The sequence below is a fragment of the Chlorocebus sabaeus genome, chromosome 12 (assembly GCF_047675955.1).
Source record: "Chlorocebus sabaeus isolate Y175 chromosome 12, mChlSab1.0.hap1, whole genome shotgun sequence".
Lineage (NCBI taxonomy): Eukaryota > Metazoa > Chordata > Mammalia > Primates > Cercopithecidae > Chlorocebus > Chlorocebus sabaeus.
The window spans coordinates 28,786,526-28,806,190 of NC_132915.1; the positions used below are offsets into that span (position 1 = coordinate 28,786,526).

General features: G+C 40.8%; 1 protein-coding gene across 2 annotated transcripts in view; it reads right to left on the reverse strand.

The window, feature by feature from the left end:
• Nucleotides 1-19,665, reverse strand: part of PIP5K1B (phosphatidylinositol-4-phosphate 5-kinase type 1 beta) — a 305,606-nt gene that overhangs the window by 192,280 nt on the left and 93,661 nt on the right. The window lies entirely within an intron of this gene.

A 19,665-nucleotide genomic window follows, 5' to 3' on the forward strand; every position in this document is an offset into this window, starting at 1 on the left:
GGTTGATTAGACAACACAACTTCAAAGAAAAGTTCAAAAAAGCTGTTGTGCTATAATTATGTTTGATACAGAAGAGATACTTGCTTATTGTAATCAATTTAAAAATGTAAAGAGGTATAAAGTAAAAATGAATTAAGCTGGACATGGTGGCTCACACCTGTAATCGTATCACTTTGGGAGGCCAAGGTAGGAGGGCTGCTTAAGGCCAGGAATTTGAGACCAGCCTGGGCAACATAGTGAGCCTCTGTCTCTTAAAAAAAAAAAAAAAAAAAAATTAGGTCTTACTCTTATGTCCCCTACCCCGCGATAGCCAATATGAATAGTCTGTTTGTTGTATAGCCTTTCAAAATCTTCCCTATGCTTTTTCACACACACGTTTATTTCTGCCACTTGCTCTCATCAATATATTTTTCAAATCTATATATCTACCTCACTTAAAAATGACTGCATATATTCACAAGATGGACAAACCATTGTTTAACCAATCACTCCTCCGTGGAAGAACATTCAGACTGTTTCCAAATTTGGCTACCTTAACCAGAGCAGGAATAAACAGCCTTACTCAAACATCTTTAATGTTCTAGTACTTTTATTTTTGTGGGAAAGAATCCTAGAAGTGGAATAACTGTGGGGCGAAACATGATAAGCATGTTAACTACTTGAATGACTATTGCTACATTTCTTTCCGTGCAAAGGCTGAAGCAATCAGCCCAAATGTGCATGGTGAGTGTCTGCTTATTGACACACTGATCGGCACTAGTGTTCGCCATCTTTAAAAGTGTTTGGTCACCTGATGGGCATCTCAGTGGTTTTAATTCACATTCTCTCACTACTAACAGGGTTGATTCTTTTCACAGGTTTATTGATGATTTACAATTCCAGTTCGCACCCTTTGACTATTTTTATACTGGGCTGTTTTATCTTTCTTTTATAATCAATTTGTGAGACCTCTTCATATTTTAAACATTAGCTCTGTCCTAGAGGTTGCAAGCATTATTCTTCTTTTGGCTTTATTGTGTCTTGTCATTACAGACATTTTAAATTTTTACACAGTCAAATCTGCCAATTTTTCCTTTATGGATTACAAATTTACTATCTTGGAATTATTCCTTTTTCGATGATGGATTATGAAAGAGAGCTCCCCCAACCTGATGTTATACATCTATTCTCCCATATTTTCTCTTAATACCTTTATGGGTCCATATTTAATATTAGATCTTACTTCAAATGGAATCTAATCTAAACGGAATATTGCCCCAGATGGACAGCTAACTGCCCCCAAATCATTTACTTTATGCTCTTTTGCTTACTGGAAAGACAAGCTACCTTTAGCATACATTAAGTTTTCCTATATACATTGATTTAGTTAAGGCATCTACTCTGTTCCAAACACTGACTTGTGGATTCCTAAGTTAATGTCATACTGCTTTTAAAATGCAGTAACATGATAGTATGCTTTGATGCCTGCTAGCACAACTTCCCCCATGCTGTTTTTCCTTCAAGTTTGGACATTTTCTTGCATTCATATTTTTATATGGCCTTTAAAAACATGTTGATTGGGCTGGGCGCAGTGGCTTACGCCTGTAATTCCAGCACTTTGGGAGCCCAAGGCGGGTGGATCACCTGAGGTCAGGAGTTCAAAACCAGCCTGGCCAATATAGTGAAACACCGTCTCTACTAAAAATACAAAAACTAGCTGGGTGGGGTGGCAGGTGCCTGTAATCCCAGCTACTCAGGAGGCTGAGGCAGGAGAATCGCTTGAACCTGGGAGGCAGAGGTTGTAGTGAGCTGAGATGGGGCCACTGCACTCCAGCCTGGGTGACAAGAGCAAAACTCTGTATCAAAAAAAAAAAAAAAAAAAATCATGTTGACTGATCTGACAACACTTTTATCTTTCAAGTTGGGATTCTGACTGGGATTATATATAGTTATTTTAGAACAATTTTTATCTTTAGGATCATAAGTTTTCTCATTTGAAAAGATAGTATAGCTCTCTAATTCTTCAAATGTTTATACAATCTTTTTTTTTTTTTAATTTGTCTTACGTCTTACTAAATTCACTCCTGGATATTTTCATTTGTCACTCTTTTAAATAGAATGAAATATAAATGCTGATCTTTCTAGAAATATAAAAATATAAAATTAAAACTCCTTATATTTCTAGAATACATCTTAATGTTGATTTGATTTTTTAATGTTTTTAAAAGCATATTTTCATAAGTGATATTGAACAACTGTTGTGGCCATCTTTATCAGTTTTGGTATGAAGGAATTTATACTTTTCATAAAATTGGAAGGCTTTCTTTACAGGCACTCAGGTTTTTTTCTGTTTATTATTCCGCGCGGGATTTATAACCTTTCTTTCAAACAAATTGTGGTAGTTTATAATTTATTAGAAAAACATCAATTTCCTCTAGATTTCAAAATTTATTGCCATAAACCTGAACATATCATTGTCTTACTGAGTTATTTTAATCCTTCTGGGATCTGGGCAATTTTTTCCCTCATTCCTAATGTTGCATGTGTATATGTACATTCTTTATATTATATATATATTTTTTCATTAGTCAGATTATCCCCTTTTAATTGCTTTGTGTTCAATTACATTAATTTTAGCTTTTGCCAATAATAATACCTTTTTTCTTTTGATTTTTAAAAAAATTTCTTAGATTCAATAATATTTAGTTTATTTTTCATTCTTTTTTTTTTTAATAGTAACAAAAGTATTTAGGCTATAAAGTATTCCTAAATGCATTAACAATTTCTTTGTAAGTTTTGATGTGAAACGTTCTCTTTAATTAACTTCCAGAGAATTTGTCATTTTGTATTTGATTTTCGATTTGATCCAGGAATCATCTATAAGAAGGCTTCTTAATTTCAAGCATTTACATTTTATTTATTATTATTACACCATCAGTTTTTTGTTTTATTACAGTAGGATAAAAAAGGGGATGAGTAAAATAGCTTTCCCCCCCAATTTCATTTAGTTTTTTCCTGTGGCCATAGAAATAGATTTTTGTAAACGTTCTATAGACACAAGAGAAAAATGCAGATTCTGTGTTTATAGGGCATGAACACTATATACAAATACTAACCTGTATCGTTATTTACTTTGTCAAATTATGAAATAATTATTAATTTTTTTGAGACAGGGTCTGGCTCTGTTGCTGAGGCTGGAGTGAAGTGGCATGATCTCGGCTCACTGCAACCTCCACCGCCCAGGCTCAAGCGATCCTCTCAACTAAGCCTCCTGAGTAGCTGGGATTACAGGTGCACGCCACCACACTTGGCTAGTTTTTAAATATTTTTGTAGAGATGGCGTCTCACACAATGTTGCCCAGGTTTCAGTCTCAAACTCCTGAGCTCAAGTGATCCACCTGCCTCAGTCTCCCAAAGTGCTGGGATTACAGGCATGGCCACCGTGCCTGGCCAAATTATGAAATAATTATATCAAAATTCCCTATTATAATTATAGTTTTGCCATGTTCTCCTGTATGTCTACTTCATTTTTTTGCCTTATACATTCCAGAACTATGTTGGTCAGGAAATAAAGGCAATGCCTATAATAACATTTTGTTTACTATTAATTACATTGGTTATTACTTTACTTACTTTTACTCATTATTTATTTACTGGTTTGCTCGTATTATCTTTTTAATTTTAAATCATTTAAAAATCTGTTTTTCCATTAAAAAAGCAAAATGACTCTACACTATCTTCACTGCCCAGACATTTTTCCCTTGGTCTGCTGTGTAGACATGGAGATGAGCTACCCAGATCTCCCTGTAAATGGGGAAGACTGCCCTACTACATGCCTCTGCAGGGAGCCACTTTAGCCTAGGTCATGGCCTTCCTGGGGCAGCCACCTCTTGTGACAGAGTGGCATGGTGTCACTCTTCCTCCAGCTCCCCACCAAGGTGGCCCAGGCTGTGCGTGTCCTGCATGGGACTTTGATTTTGTGCTCCTTCCCTCATCTTTTTACAGGTTTTATCAGTTTCCTAGGGCTGCCCCTACAAAGTACGACAGTCTGGGTGGCTTCAAATGACAGAGATTTATTTTCCCACAGTTCTGGAGGCTAGAAGTCCAAAATAAAGGTATTGGCAGGGCCATGCTCCCTCTGAGACTCGATAGAATTCTTCCTTGCTACTTTTTAGCTTCTGGTGGTAGCCATCTTTCTTGGTGCCTCTTGGCTTGCCACTGTGTTACTCCAGCCCGGCCTCTGTCACTATATAGCACTTCTCTCCATGTGTCTCCCTCTTCATGTGGCATTTTCCTCTTCTTATAAGAACACCAGTTTTACTGGGTTAGAGCTCACCCTCATGAACTCATCTTAACTTGATTATATTTGCAAAGACCCTATTTCCAAATAAGGTCACATACACAAGTACTGAAAATCAAGACTTCAACATATCTTTCTGGGGAACACAATACACAGGTGTTAATTCCTAGTAAGTATCTTGAAACCAAAACTGTGTCCCAGTACTTGCTTCCAGAGAACCCAATCCATGACATCTCTTTTCTCTTTCTTGTCCATAGGTAGAGACACTTGGAATATTTTTACTCTTTCATTGCCTGCTCCACTCCAAACTACTAAATATCTCTTCATAGTCAACATGTCTCTTCCATTTTAAGACATCTTAATGAACAATTTAGACTTCATAGTGACCCTATGATCATTTATTTAGACTCGACCGTAAGTTTTACAATGTTTGTTGCTCATCACTCTTTCCTTGGCTCTTCATCTCCTCCTACCTTGACACCTATGTCCTGATTCGATTCTCAGAAGTGGCATGTAGATGGCCCACTCTGAATAACTCCATGTCCAGAAATGTCTTCCTTTTGCTCTTATGTAGGAATAGAGCTCTTGGCCAGTGCGGGATTCTTGGCTCACAGGTCTTTTGTCCCATCTCTCTATAAACACTGTATTGCTGCTTCAGTGTTACTTACTTACTTCCCACTTTGTAGATGAGTGGTTTCATGTTAGTCTGATGCTCCCTCCGTTGGAAGCATGCTGGTTTTCTCTGTCCGGAAACCTCTGAGGGTTTTCATTTAACACTGTTCAAAATTCCATAATGACAGATGTGCCTTTTTTTCATTCATCTTCCCCAGTAAAGAGAAACTGACAAGAAGTAAATACATGGAGATCCAAATAGGCAGCTATGTGATGACCTGACTTAAACCACAAATAGAATTTAGGTTATCTCAATGAGGAATGAACAGGCTGCATATCTTTCAGGCAGTCCTCCATGAATATTATTTCTCCTAACCAGCCTTTTGATAAGAATTGGACAGTGGAGTACTCAAAGTTGTAGTCTCCAGCAAGAGCCTGGAATGCAGAAATTCCAATGGCCAAGTAAGGACATACTCACAAGGTTCAGATCTCCTTAGAAGATGTTACTATGTAATCTGACACAAGAGTCCCAGTTAAAACTTATTTTCAAAAATTATTTCTGATATGAAAGAGAGCTAACCTATGGTGTCATATGACTGGACTGTTGAGCACCAGCTCAGTGAGGAATAATACATGCCAGGCAATTACTTGTTTTTTTTTTTTTTTACTATGTGGTTACTTATCTATTATTTCTGGTATTTAGTATCTGGATTCTGTGACCTTAAGGAATAAATTGATACTGTTTCATAGCTTTCTATAGTTCTATGTTTTCACTCGATTTGAGAGAAGGGAACATCATTTATCGAGCAACTACGATGTGTGAAATGCTGCCACATACATGATCTCATTTATTCTTGCAAATAATCCCCTGGCACTCCCCAATTTAATATGTGCTATTTTGACACTTGTAACTGTCCTATACAGTCCATGGGATGCCGTCATTTTAATTTTGCTGAGCTGGGCTCTTTTGCTGTGAGGCTGCTTTGTAAAAGGGAAGCCCTTAGTTGGTGAATGAACCTAGCAACCATCCACTCCCAGCCCATGCACCTCCATCTCAGCCTGGCTTTGCCATTCTCTAAACCAATGCTGGGCATTACAACCACCAGGGAAGTTTTTTGAAAATTCAGCTTCTGGGGCCACACACTGAAGCCAGGGAATCACTGCGTGGTAGACCTAGGGAGTCAGTATTTTCAGCATGCTTCACAAGCTTGGGATCATCTAAGCTACTCTGTCTAGTAAAGACAATAGAGTTTATCACTTCAGGAGTGCTTTCAGGGTCTATTAGGGAAAACAGAAACCATTCTGAATATTAAACCACTCTGAATATTAAAGAGGGGAAATTTAATACATGGAACTGGTTATAAAAGTGATGAGTGGGCCGGGCGCGGTGGCTCAAGCCTGTAATCCCAGCACTTTGGGAGGCCGAGACGGGCGGATCACGAGGTCAGGAGATCGAGACCATCCTGGCTAACACAGTGAAACCCCGTCTCTACTAAAAATACAAAAAACTAGCCGGGCGAGGTGGCGGACGCCTGTAGTCCCAGCTACTCGGGAGGCTGAGGCAGGAGAATGGCGTAAACCCGGGAGGCGGAGCTTGCAGTGAGCTGAGATCCGGCCACTGCACTCCAGCCCGGGCTACAGAGCAAGACTCCGTCTCAAAAAAAAAAAAAAAAAAAAAAAAAAAAAAAAAAAAAAAAAGTGATGAGTGAGCTGAAAAGCTAAGCAAGAGATGGTGATGAAACAGATTAAAATCAACATGATGCCATTATTGCTTTTAGGGCTGCAGGCACAAGAGGAGGTGGTGTTAACAGACCTCAAAAGCAGAGGTCAGCTGGGATCAGAACATCATGACAGTGGTTGACTGGCAGAAGTTGGAACTGCAGTAGGAGGGGTATGTTTAGAAGTATGGAGAAGACAGTCACTATTGGAGATGCCACCCAAGACAGACAGGTTGGGGGAGAACATCCTGGTTTCTCCCATCCACCTTCTACCCACCAATCCCTGTCTATGGCTCCCAGGGGTCAACCTCATGAAAAGCATCTGAGCCCATAGGAAGCCTGAGAAATGCATCGTACATGGGATGACTTCCCTGTGATACAGAACACGGGAAGAGTAAGGAATGACTCTGAGGACAAACAAGCCAATGATGGGCCATAAAACGAAAAAGAAATTATAATGAAAGTGGGAAAGCAGAGGGGGAATAAGCCTGAGACACATGACTCTCGATGGAAATGTGGATTGGCGGGTAGGCTAGGAGCTGGTACACACGTTTCTATTGTTATGGCTCTGGGAATCTGTTAAGAGCTTAAATAAATCACTACCAAGCAGTCAGGGTCTACCGCAGCCCCTGCATTAAGTCTAGGAGGAAGGAGAGGAGCGAGGTTGTGACTTGGGATGATCTTCCTGGAGTCCAGTCAAGTGGTAGGGCTAAGATTTGATTCAGGGTTGTTAAGACTTCAAACCTAATGCTCTTTCCACCATACACCTCTCTTACTTGTTCTCTCCTACTTAAAAACAATGAGAAGACTGTCTAATCAATATTGCACTGCATTTTTCAATTTGTAAATGCAATCAAAAGGTTAGCCAACAATATTAATCTACATAATTATTTCCTATAAAACTTGTTCTACATCAGTGAGTCTCAACTCAGAGGGAACATCTTAATTGAAAAGGTGGTAGAGGAGCTTTTTAAGACTCTACAGTTACCGAAAGTTTTAGATATATTGTGCCTGGGGGCCCTATGTGAGTCAGAAGCAACCCTTTCAACCTCTAATTCCCAAACTAGGGCCATACAACTCAGTATTTTTAATTTGTCACAGATGAGTTTGTGTCTCATACATGGCCAAATAAGCAGGAGAATTGCTAATTACCTAATCACTTAACTAATGCCAATCTGTAGACACAAGAAGTAAGGGACACTAGCCACAAGTCCTTCCTCATCTTCCCATAAAAACAAACACTTTATTAAACACTGATAAAGTGAAGCAACAAGAATTAATTGGAAGAACACTGGGATAGACCTCTGAAGGCCTGGTTTCACGTTCATCTCTGCTGCTGTCCACTTCTCTTCGATTATAAATTGTGCTGACTCCATTAGATAGTGCTTCTGTTTTGGTGCCTCTGCCAAGTTTCTTAGGTAGGGTCTCACCTCAAATCCTCTTTGGAATAAGGAGAGGACTCATTGATTATTTGGTCATTATGAGTGCAACTTGCCCCACTGGAATTGGACTTCCAATAGGATAGCCATATTCAAATATTTTCATGCCATTCAGGCTGTGTATGTTAACATTTCCTAGTGCATTTCCCAAAAGACAAAGCAATTGGAAGAGAATTTGGGCCTTGGTCACACCTGCATGTTAAAGTTAATCATTTTTGTTTTATTTATGCTTTTTTTGAATTCATCTGTATTACCTAACACCAAATAGATCTACTCTTTCATTCATTCAATGAACATTTATGGAGTATAACATGTCAGGCAGTAAGCTAGGCCTGGGGCCATAATGACAAGGACAGGTTCTCGTCTTTAAAGAAATCCTATTAGCAGGAGAGACAGGCATTGCAATGGCTACAATTTACAATGTGACATGTCCTTCACTCCGGGTTTTTGGAGGAGGAACTGCATAAGTCAGCCTGTGGGGCTCATGGAAAGCTTCACTTATGAAGAACACTGAAATCGGACTTAGAGCCGTTTGCTGGGGACATAAGGTTGAGAGGTAGAGAGTGGGAAAGAGGTTGGACACTGTGTTGGCTTGCTTACAAAAAGACCCAGCACCATGAAGCATATTTAAATTTTCATGGGTGTACTCAGAGATCATGAGTCTTACATTTTAAGAATTTGCCCGCAAGTAGCCTGAGGTTTAGGATGTTACTTAAAGGGTTACCAACAGACTTCCTCATTGCTCCTTCCACCTATGATTGTAAGTCCCTCTTAAATCTTGTGCAGAATAAAAACAAATGCGTGAAAATTGATATGGATTCATGAAAACCTAGGGAACTACTCCTAGGAAAACGTCAGCCTGGTAAACAGTTTTGCAGGGAAGATAGGAAGTATTACAGTTCTTCTTCTAGTGCCCTTAAAAAGAGGCGTGGTATTTTTTTTAATGTGGGTTTGGCAACAAAAACAACAGTGACAACAACAACAAAAGCAGGAGAAAGCAAAGGTTTAAAATGTGCTAGGTTATTTACTGAGGCTTAAATATAAACAAAACTATACACCCAACTGAAACAATCCTTAACGTAGTTTCCAAAGCAGAAATGACTGTATTTTTCAGACCAGAAAAAATTATCTTATATTAAGAAACCATAGGCTTAGAGTTTTTTTTTAAAGAATATTTGCATAAACTCTCAAAGAAATGCAGAAAATCTGTATGTTAAATATTTGTACAATGGAGGCCACTTCTACATACATATGTTCAGACATATGGTACGTTACACATTTGTATGCTTAGAAGCTGTAAAAATAGAACTATGGTGTCTTACATTCAATGTAAAGCTCTCCTATTCTTACTGATGAAAATAATTTAAATGAGGTTTCACTTCATGTATCTAATATTTACATAACCAAGCCACTGCCAAAACCAATTCCAAATGATGGCACCTGCTTGCTATGAATCCAAATGGAGACCAATCAAAACAAATTGCAGGGCTCTTATATTCTCTCATAAAACACATTCATCAATTCTCAGAATGGCTCTCACAAAGTGAATAAACAGAATAGCTATAAATGGCTATGACAAAAGGATCAGCATCAAATGAACCACTTGTAATTCATTTTCCCAACAAAGGTTGTGCTAAAAGAATTCATAAGCCTTTTCAAGCCAAGCCTTCACTGCAAACATTAGACAGAAGAAAGTCGCCAGTGAAAACAGCCATGATGGATGTGTTGCTTTCAGACCAATGTAACTCACAGTCTTTCATGAAAAACACCATTACTGCATGATCTTCTGCAATGATTTTCATTTTACATATACAAAGACATAGTATGTGTCTATGTGTATTTGGTGGTAGTGTCAGGGGGTGGTGGGGAAGATGGGAGTCGGGGGGAAGTAATTAGGTAGATAGTCATGAAATTTGGCATGGAGGCAAAGAATCCATGGAGATTTAACTAACACTGTTACTTTTCTGTCTCTTCCCAGTCCCATCTGGGATAATCACAAATAATCTCACATAGTTGAACTTCTTGCCTCTATAACTTGCTTACATTTCTTCTTCCCTAGTTTTTGTATTGTTTTGTTTTTGAGACAGAATCTTGCTCTACCACGCAGGCTGGAGTGCAGTGGTGTAATCACCGTTCACTGCAACCTCTGCCTCCCAGGCTCAAGTGATTTTCCTGCCTCAGCCTCCCGAGTAGCTAATATTACAGGTGCACACCACCACGCCAGGCTAATTCTTGTATTTTTAGTACAGATGGCGTTTTGCCATGTTGATCAAGCTGGTCTCGAACTCCTGACCTCAACTGATCTGCCTGCCTTGGCTTCCCAAAGTGCTGGGATTACAGGTGTGAGCCACTGTGCCAGCCTCTTCCCCAGTTTTTACCATACATTTGATTTTGGGTAGACTTCACAATATTGTATCTTTACTACACGGCAATATTTCTCATTTTTCATTCACCAGCTCATGCTTTTTGTCCACATTTTATTTCCAAGCTATTTTACTCTTTTTTCCTAAGAGTACATGCCTCAGGAATTATTCAATTATTACAACAATTTATTATATACCATATGCAAATAAAACCAGTTTTGACTGGCAGAAAAATGTTTGGTCTCAGAAACAAACAAATCTGTTTGCCTTTGTTCCTGTAGCAGCCGGCAAAGTATTTCTGGGTTTATGTCATTTTCTATTAAGAAAGCCAAAGCCACACAGATCCCCTATATGCCCCAAATACAAAGAACAGCTGATAGTTTACCCTGCCAGGTGTCCGGGTGCTCTGCGCCTGCGGGGAAGTCTGAAAGGCCATAGCAGGGAAGCAGGAAGAACTGTTAAAGAAATATAATCATTGGAGGGGATGGCCAATGCTGTTATGGGCAGAAAAGGATTGAGCAGGAGACAAATTTTGTCCAACCGAAAAACTTTTAAAAGCCTTTCTGTAGTTTGGGTGAATAAGCTTAATTCACAGCAAGTAATGAAAGCGGTTTCAAACTAGGCACAAATGTAAATAAATGCCTAGATAGAAGCAGTCGTGAAATGACCACTTAAGATCTATTCTTCAATGAGGAGGGTATTCATTTACTCAAACATGTATACCCAGATGTCTTTATGTGAGGTACTTTGAGGTATACAAGATGAATGAGATGGTCCCTGTTCTCAAGGCATACAAAAGAGAAGCCAAAACTCAAGCACACGTAATGATAGGAAAGTCTTTAACAGAATTAGGAGTTAATACCTTTACTTGGCTTTGCCTCTAACAAGTATTCAATCATCACAGTCAGAGAGCTTATATGGAATGTTCTTTAAAATGTAATAAAAAATTAAAAAGCAAAAAAAAAAAAAAAGAAAAAAAGAAAAATACCAAGGCCAAAAGAGATCATAAATCAGCCACTAGACACAAGTGTTTGATATGTGCTTGGCTGTGTGCAGGTTTAAGACATACTGGGCAGGCAGCTGCTTTCAACAAACCACAATTTCCCTAGAGAATCAAAACTAAAAGGAGTTCAGAGGAGACGGAGGTGACAGTGGTCTAGTGTCAGGGTCTACAGTCAGCATTCTTAAGTCATGGGTGAGATCTCAGAGCAGGAGGGAAGGAGCAGGCGTGTAGAAGGGAAAGGCCATGGCATGTCTGGCAAGAGAAAATTACCCTGTGCTATTATGGTGGGAATTCAAGGGAAGGGGATGATTAGTGGCAGGCTAGATGGCCTTGGGAGACAGCCATGAATATGACAAATTAAGGAACATCTGCTGAAGGCTTTTGAGTAGGAGGCCAATACAAATTATAAAAATAATACTGCTTAAAAGAAGGCAAGATAAAATGGGAAGTGAAGACCAGATCTGAAGGGTGACTCTAGAGCCTGCTGCAATAGTCATAAGGATGAAGACCTGAAAGACCAGGGCAGAGCTACAGGCTGAAAGGAAGGAGCCCCAAGAGATGTTTACAACAAAAACACTGTCAGAACCTGAGCAAAGCCAGGGACTGGGGAGTGCGGGGTTAGGAGTTAAGTCAAGATGGCGAGGTGTGCAAGCTTCACTAACTACTGAAGATCACAAAGTTCTCAGAGCAGCTTTCTCCCTGCCTGGTCATAACCTGTGCCACCTTTATCCCAGCTGCAGAAGGAACTAAGGAGGAACACTTGAACTAAGCTAAACCAGCAGATTATCCAAAGCAAGAACTTCATCTACAACACAGGGACTGAGTGAGTTGAGTGGTTTTGGCCCTGCACTTTTCAGGTCAGGTAGGGCCAGGACTAGCCAAGGTCATGGGAGAGTGAAACTAGGAAAGCTGCAATTTAATCAGACTGTAGAAAGATGCACAGAGAAGGCCCTGTGTTTCCAGACAGATGGAGACACTGCTCCAGCCTGACAACTCTCCAGCCGTGTGAGGTCTAGCCATACTCCCTAGCTAGCAACTGGGTTCTGGGAGGGCCCCTGTATCTTCGCAATCCATTCAGCATTCACTTGAGTTATCTGCAGGAGTTTCTCGTCCTTACAGCCAAACTCTCCTTGACTAAGACAGAAAATATTTTATCAATAAGCTGCCATAAGCCTAGCAGAGGTCATTGCTCCAATCTCCACTTGTCACTACCCCCCTGGAGAGCCACACCCTATGTGACAGGTGATGACAGCTTGGTGGTCACAGGAAGAGGCTCTGGTGTCACAACACTGCCCAGCTTCACTACTGACTCTACCGCACACCAGTTGTATGGCATCCTTAAGTGGCTTAACCTTTGTGTGCCTCAGTTTCCTCATCTGAAAAACAGAACAAATAACAGTACCTCTCTCACAGGGCAGTTGTTAGTAATGTCCAAGATTTACAGCACTCCAATGTTCTTGGCACACCTTCCGCAGTCCCTGCATTCAGCATTGTGATAACTATTTTTAGCTACTCTCATCAGAAAGAGCACCCCAAGACAAGAGTGGACCCTCACTGCCCTCCCAACCTTCTCGTGGCTACAGAAGAAACGCCAGGTATTCAAGGCCTTGCAAAGTGTGGTGCTCACCCTCTGCTCTGGCTGCTCCTCCGCCCTTCTTCCCGCCCTCAAGGTGAAAGAGCCTCTGCATACAGGGCCTGCTGTGCCCCACGGGCTCCCTCTCAAGTCTCAGAGGGCGCCTTCCTCTGCAAATGTGGCAGGTGTTCTGACAGCCTCTTGCCTGCACCAACAGTGTTTGTTCTACTTAAGCTAGCCTCTCCAGGGCTGTGCCAATCTCAAATGACTCTCCCTGAGGACTTCCTTGAAGAATGCAGTGTTTCCTCTGCTGTGCCCTCACAGCCCTCGGTCAACACACTTCCATTCTGGACTATTTAGGTGTTTAGGTGACCCTGGACTGCATGCGCTCTCAGTCCTATCAATAATCATCATCATAGCCAAGGCATATGAAGCACTCCTTTGTGCCAGGCACTCAGACAAGTACTACAGGAATTAACTCATTTAATTCTTCCGATAACTTCAAGTAACAGGTTTCTGTTATTATCCTCATTGCTTGGTTGCAGAGGAAAATGAAGGCAACAGAGAGGTTAAATAACTTGCCTCTAGCTGGGTGAAGTGGTGCACACCTGTAGTTCCAGTGCTTTGGGAGGTCAAGACTGGAGGATCACCTGAACTCAGGAGTTCAAGGCTGCAGTGAGCTATGATCATGCCATGCACTCCATCCTAGATGACAGAGTGAGACCCTGTCTCTCAAAAAAAAAAAAAAAAAAATTGAAAACTAGAAGAATAAAACGTATAAATAACTTGCCTGAGGTCATACAGTTGGAGCCAGGATGGGAATGCTGTCTCAGTTCCAAAGTGGCTCTTACTCTCTCTGCTAATACTGCCTATTTGAAGACTTCGCTTATTTCCTTAAGTCCGCTACCTGACAATCTCTGCATCCCGCCCCCTGCCTCCCAGAGGAATGGTGGGCCCTTTGTTTCCTGCCTTCCCACCTGTAAACTGTAAGCGTCCATACCCATCCTTGTCCCTCTCTGATGCACAGCTAAGGTATGTTCTCTGCTAACCACAATACATACCTGTCTGGAGCTCTATCAGATATTCTTTTTCCTGAATCGACTACTTCCTCTCATCTGGCTCTTCACCCTGAGAATATGAGCATGTGAACTCCTTCCTGAGACCCTTCCTCCTGGCTCCTGAAACTTCTTCTTCACCCTGATGCTCCCTCCTGGCTGCAGCATCATCCCACTCCCTTTATGCTCAAAGTCAACTCCTCAAAAGACTATTGTCCATTCTCCATCTTCACCCCCACCCCTCCATACGCTCATGGAGGTACAGCAATCCGGCCTCCTGGACAACCACCCCAAGTTCACAGGTGGATTCCTCGTTGCTTCACGCAAGCAGTCATTTCATTCATGACCTTCCTCAACTTCTCTGAAGCACTGACACTGAATACCCTGCACACAGCAGGCTCTCAAATCTGTGCTGAACTGATGAATGACCAGTCCTCTTTCACTTACTGTCCCTCTTCCCTTGGCTACCTGATGTGGCCAACACTGTCATTTGTCTACCCCAAATACCCCGAATCTCTTTTCCCCATGTGCTTTACTAACAGGATCCTAGTTTTATTTAGGAAGGTAATGTTCCCAGTTAAACAAACAAGAAACTTGTATTCCCAGACATTCTAGCAGTGAGGAACTGACAGACATTTATGTCTAGAGAGACTTGTCAGAGGCAAACTCAGTTGGGACATGCATTTCTGCCACTTGGCATTTGCTCTTTGCCTTTTCTTCCACGGATGATGAACCTGGGAGACAGCATGAGCAGGGCCTCCATATATGCCTGGTTTTCCCTTCCTGGTATGTCTGGCTTTCCTCCACTTCTCTGAACACTTTTTCTTGGGCTCTCTGGCAGGTTTCCACCTCTTTGACTGTTTCTTAAATGTTCCTTTTCCTCATGGTCTTCTGAATTATTTTCTTCTCACTGCTCTGAATAATCTCTTCCATCACCAATGGGTTTATCTGCAACCTACTTGTGATGACTCCCAAATAACTCTTTGAGCCCAGACTTTCCTGAGCTCAAGATTTATATTCCCAGCTGCTTTTAGGGTTTCTACAGTATCTCACAGGCACTATAAATTGAAAATGCTTCAACTGCAGTTTATCATATCCCATCTTGCTCAAAGAATGCCACCATTAACACCCAGTTGTCCAAGCCAGAAATCAAGGGAACATCCCAATTCCTCCTCAATACACCATCCCCACAACCCATCAATTAAGCTCTTTCCAATCAATCTCCTTGATGTTCCTTGACTCTGAGTCTTTCTCTGCATTTTCCCTTATACAAACTTCATTGAGATTTCATCATTTCTAACACAGATTGCTGCCCTAGCCTCCTAATTAGTCTGTCTTGTTGGTGAACAACATTGCTAAAGGGACTTTTCCATATGCAAATCTGTCTAACCACTCTCCTTCTTCAAAATCCTGCAAGGGCTTCCCACTACTTCAGGGCAGACCTCAGAGTTTTTAGCATGGCATATGACCTCTCACGACTCTCATTTCTCCTCCCAGCTCACCCCAACACAATTGCAGCCATATGGGATGACTGTCAGCTCTCAGAATGCATGATTCTCTCTGCATCTTAACTTTGTACACACTTCAATGCCTGGCATGCACATCCCCTTCACTCTCGGGCTAAGTGCTCTTTGTCCTCCAAGATGCAGCTCAGGCATGACTTCCTCCTATTAATCCTCTCCTACCCCTCCTGAGGCAAAGGGCAGCATCTCTTCTCTATGCTCATGTGCTCTGGGACCACCTCTATTGTGAGAATTACTAACTATATTATAATCCTCAGTTTAAATTTCTTCCCTTTCTTCTACACTATTGGCCCCTTGAGGGCAATAACCTCTATCTATCTATCTATTCATCCATCCACCCATCCATCCATCCATCCATTTTCTATCACAGTGCCTGGCATATGGACAGACTCAAAAATGGGAAGTTTAATGTGTATATGCATATTGCTGTTGTTCTTAGATAAGCTACCTGGAGTTCAGACAGAATGTCTCATATTTAGTCCTTATACATTAAGTAGATGCTTCATAAATGTTTTATTCCTTCCTCTTTTAGCATTGGATAATCAATGAATGTTCAAGCATCAAACTGAAATGAAAAACTAAGGATGGCTATCAATTTAGTATTTCAAATACTTCCATAAGGTATCTTTTTTGCTGTTCCAGGTTCATTTCATAAAGTTTCAGTTTCTTTGAATAGTGTCTCTTTTGGGGTAACTTTAAAAATCATTATAAATGCAATTCATATCTATTTTAGAAATACTAGAAAGAGACAGAAAATCACAAAGAAAATAAAAGGGGCCATCAATCTTCTCATCCAGAGATGCCCATCATTTATCTGGTGGGGTATCTTCTTCTAATCTGTTTTCTGTGATGGTCACACACCGACTTCACTATCACCTGCTTCCAGACTGGCACAAGGGCTGAAATGGGCTGTTAATATGCTGGGGCAAACCCCCATCATTCATTCCATCAGAATTCAACCTAACAGTCAAAAACAAAACAAGGAGAGCCTGTGTGGTGGCCACTCTAAATGATGAAGGCTTCTTAACCTGAGATTGGGCTTATTTTGGAGCATGCTGTTCTTTGGCTTCAAACCATACTCAGGTGTGTCTTCTGGACTTTCCCTTATTTCTTTGATGAGATTCGGACCAGCCTGACCAAATGTACTTCTTTCAAGTGGTATATTATATTCACAGGAGTAACTGTGTAATCTTGTTATTAAACTCTGTCAATTCCCATTGTTTTGAAAGTAGGAAAAAACAATCCCAAATCTTTAGTTTTGGAATATATTTCAAATCTCTCCCACCTGGCAGGGTGCCTCAACACCCACCACTGTGCGGATGTCTCAGTATTACACGTACCCTCTTTTCTCAGCATCAAGGAACAGCATAAACCTATAATTCTTAAATTCAGCCCAACTGAAAGAAATCCAGGAAGTATCTAGCATTGTTGTGATTATTAGCAATCCAATAGGAAAAAAACAAATTGTGCCCTTTACCTAGTGTTAATACCGCTAAGTCCCCCTGGAATTCTAAGTTCTCTCATGCCCGGGCTTGTTATTTTCCCTTGGACAGCCCTCCTCTGAGAATTTTATATTCTCAGAGAGGAGACTATATCCTGGGACTATATAAAGGACTATATCCTGGCTCAAGCAAAGCACCCTCTTCATCCCCTCCTCACACACACAATTTAAATTTGCCTTATCAGAAGGAAGGCAGAGGCATTTGGGAACACAGCAATGGGTTAAAATATCTACAGACCAATCCACCTGTGTGGTAGCAGCAGGTGCTGACTCAGAGAGGTCTGAGAGCCCTAGGAATGGGCATGGAAGCCTGCAACCCGGATCCACTTTTCCTATCTGGGATTTCTATATAAGGGGGAGAAGAGATGCAAGCACAGGGAGACAACTGCTCAAAGTATTCTGACACTTGGAGTGCTTACAGCTCAAGTTCCTCAAGAACTTAACAGTCATGGAGAATTTGGAGCAAGGGTACCCAAATATCCTACCTCATGTGACCTTGGGCAACCTAGGACACCTTTGTTTGAATGACAAAAAGGCACCCTTTCTGACTTAGCAAATGCCTATGCCCTTGTAGAAAAATGAGAAAAAGATACCACCTCTGGGCAGACTTAACCCTGCAAAGAAAAAGGCCCCTTTTCAACAGCAGATACAGAGCATGGCAGCTGAGAATAGGTTGGAAATCAGCCTCCATCTACCCTTCAGTGAAGCCCCTTTGTGCACTGCACTAACTGTAGAATCACACATAAAGCCCTGACATCCTCTTGACATAGACTTTATCCATGGACAATTGACTGGGATGGGCCTTCAAGGCCTTCTTACATCAGGAAGAAGGAAATGGTGAGGTCTGTAGAATCCAAGGTACTTAAAGCTACCCATGTTTCATCTCCAGGCCACAGAAACCAAGGAAAACTGGAATACTCATCCATTTAACAAACACCTGGGCATGTGCAGACCCTGTCTAGATGCTGGATGAAAAGCATGGTACAAACCTCAAGGACTAGCATTCCAAAGGAAAGGTCTACCCCCAACATTTGCAGGGCCCAAGCAAGAGAAAAAATGGTAGCCACATACCACATGCTGTGTGTGAGGCTTCTCCTCACTTGCTGGCCCAGACTGGGCACCTGCTGCCCACAGGTATCTCCACTAGCCCCTTCACCATCACTATTTTCAGTTTCTCAAAGGAACCTGATATGGAAAGGCCAGGCTCATGTATGTCTTCTTTGGAGAAATATCTATCTATGTAAGTCCTTTGCCTATTTTTCAATCAGGCTCCTTATTTTTTCTTTTGCTATTGGGTTATAGGGGTTCCCTATATATTTTGAATATTAACCCCTTTTCAGATGTATAGTTTGTTAATATTTTCTCTCATTCCGTGAGTTGCCTTTTCATTCCGTTGATCATTTCCTTTGCTCTTGAGTTTGATATTGTCCTAGTCCTATGTGTCCACTTTTGCTTTTGTTGCTTGTGATTTTGGTGTCATATCCAGGAAATTGTTGCCAAAACCAATGTCATGGAGCTTTTCCCCTAGCTTTTCTCCTAGGAGTTTCACAGTTTCAGGTGTTATGTTTAAGTCATTAATCCATTTTGAGTTGGTTTTGTGTATGGTATAAAAGTCCAGTTTCATTCTTTCACATATGGATATCCACTTTGCCCAACATCATCTGTTGAAGATACTATCTTTCCCTATTGTGTATTCTTAGCACACCCATTGAAGATCAATTGACTGTATATGCATGGGTTCATTTCTGGGGCCTCTATTCTATTTTATTGGCCTCTATGTCTATTTTTATGAGGGTGCCATACTCTTCTGTTTACTGGGGCTTGTAATATATTTTGAAATTAGGAAGTGTGATGCCTTCAACTTTGCTCTTCTTTCTCAAGACTGCTTTGGCTATTTGGGCTCCTTTGTGGTTCCATATGAATTTAATTTTTTTTCTATTTCCATAAAACAGTACCATTGGGATTTTGATAAGAAGTGCAACTAAGAGGACTTCATTCTTTTGCACAACTGTTGTGTACCCTGAAATTAGTCACTGATGAACAGAAGATATGTACTATCAATAGAGAGTTTCAGTATTTTCAATTATACTCCAAATGCTTTTTAAAATTAAAGCCAACATATTGATGGAAGCTGTGGCTATCTCAAATATAATTTTAGCTGCATCCAGATTTCCCTAGCTTTGAACTTACATATCCAACTGACAGCTCCCTTTAGAATCCTCACAAGCATATTAGAGATAGGTCCTAAACAAAACTCAAACACCTCTTTATTTCCGCCCCTGCAAACTTTCCCATCTCATTCAATGTCACTTCATTCCCATTTTTACTCAAGTCAGTAAACTTCATTTACAAAAATCAGTCATTCTTGATTTATCTCTCCTTCTCCTTAGTATGCCCTCCCCCAAATCTTGCTGATTTCTCAAAACCATCTTTTGCCCTCCATCCTAATTGGTACCCCTCAGCCCAGTCACCAATATCTCTTGCCTAGACTAATATAACATCCTCCTACTTGGTCTCCCTGCTTCCATTCTTCACAAGGCAATAATGGTCTTAAGAAGGAAATCAGTTCAGGTTAGGCCTTGTGTAGAACCCTTTAATG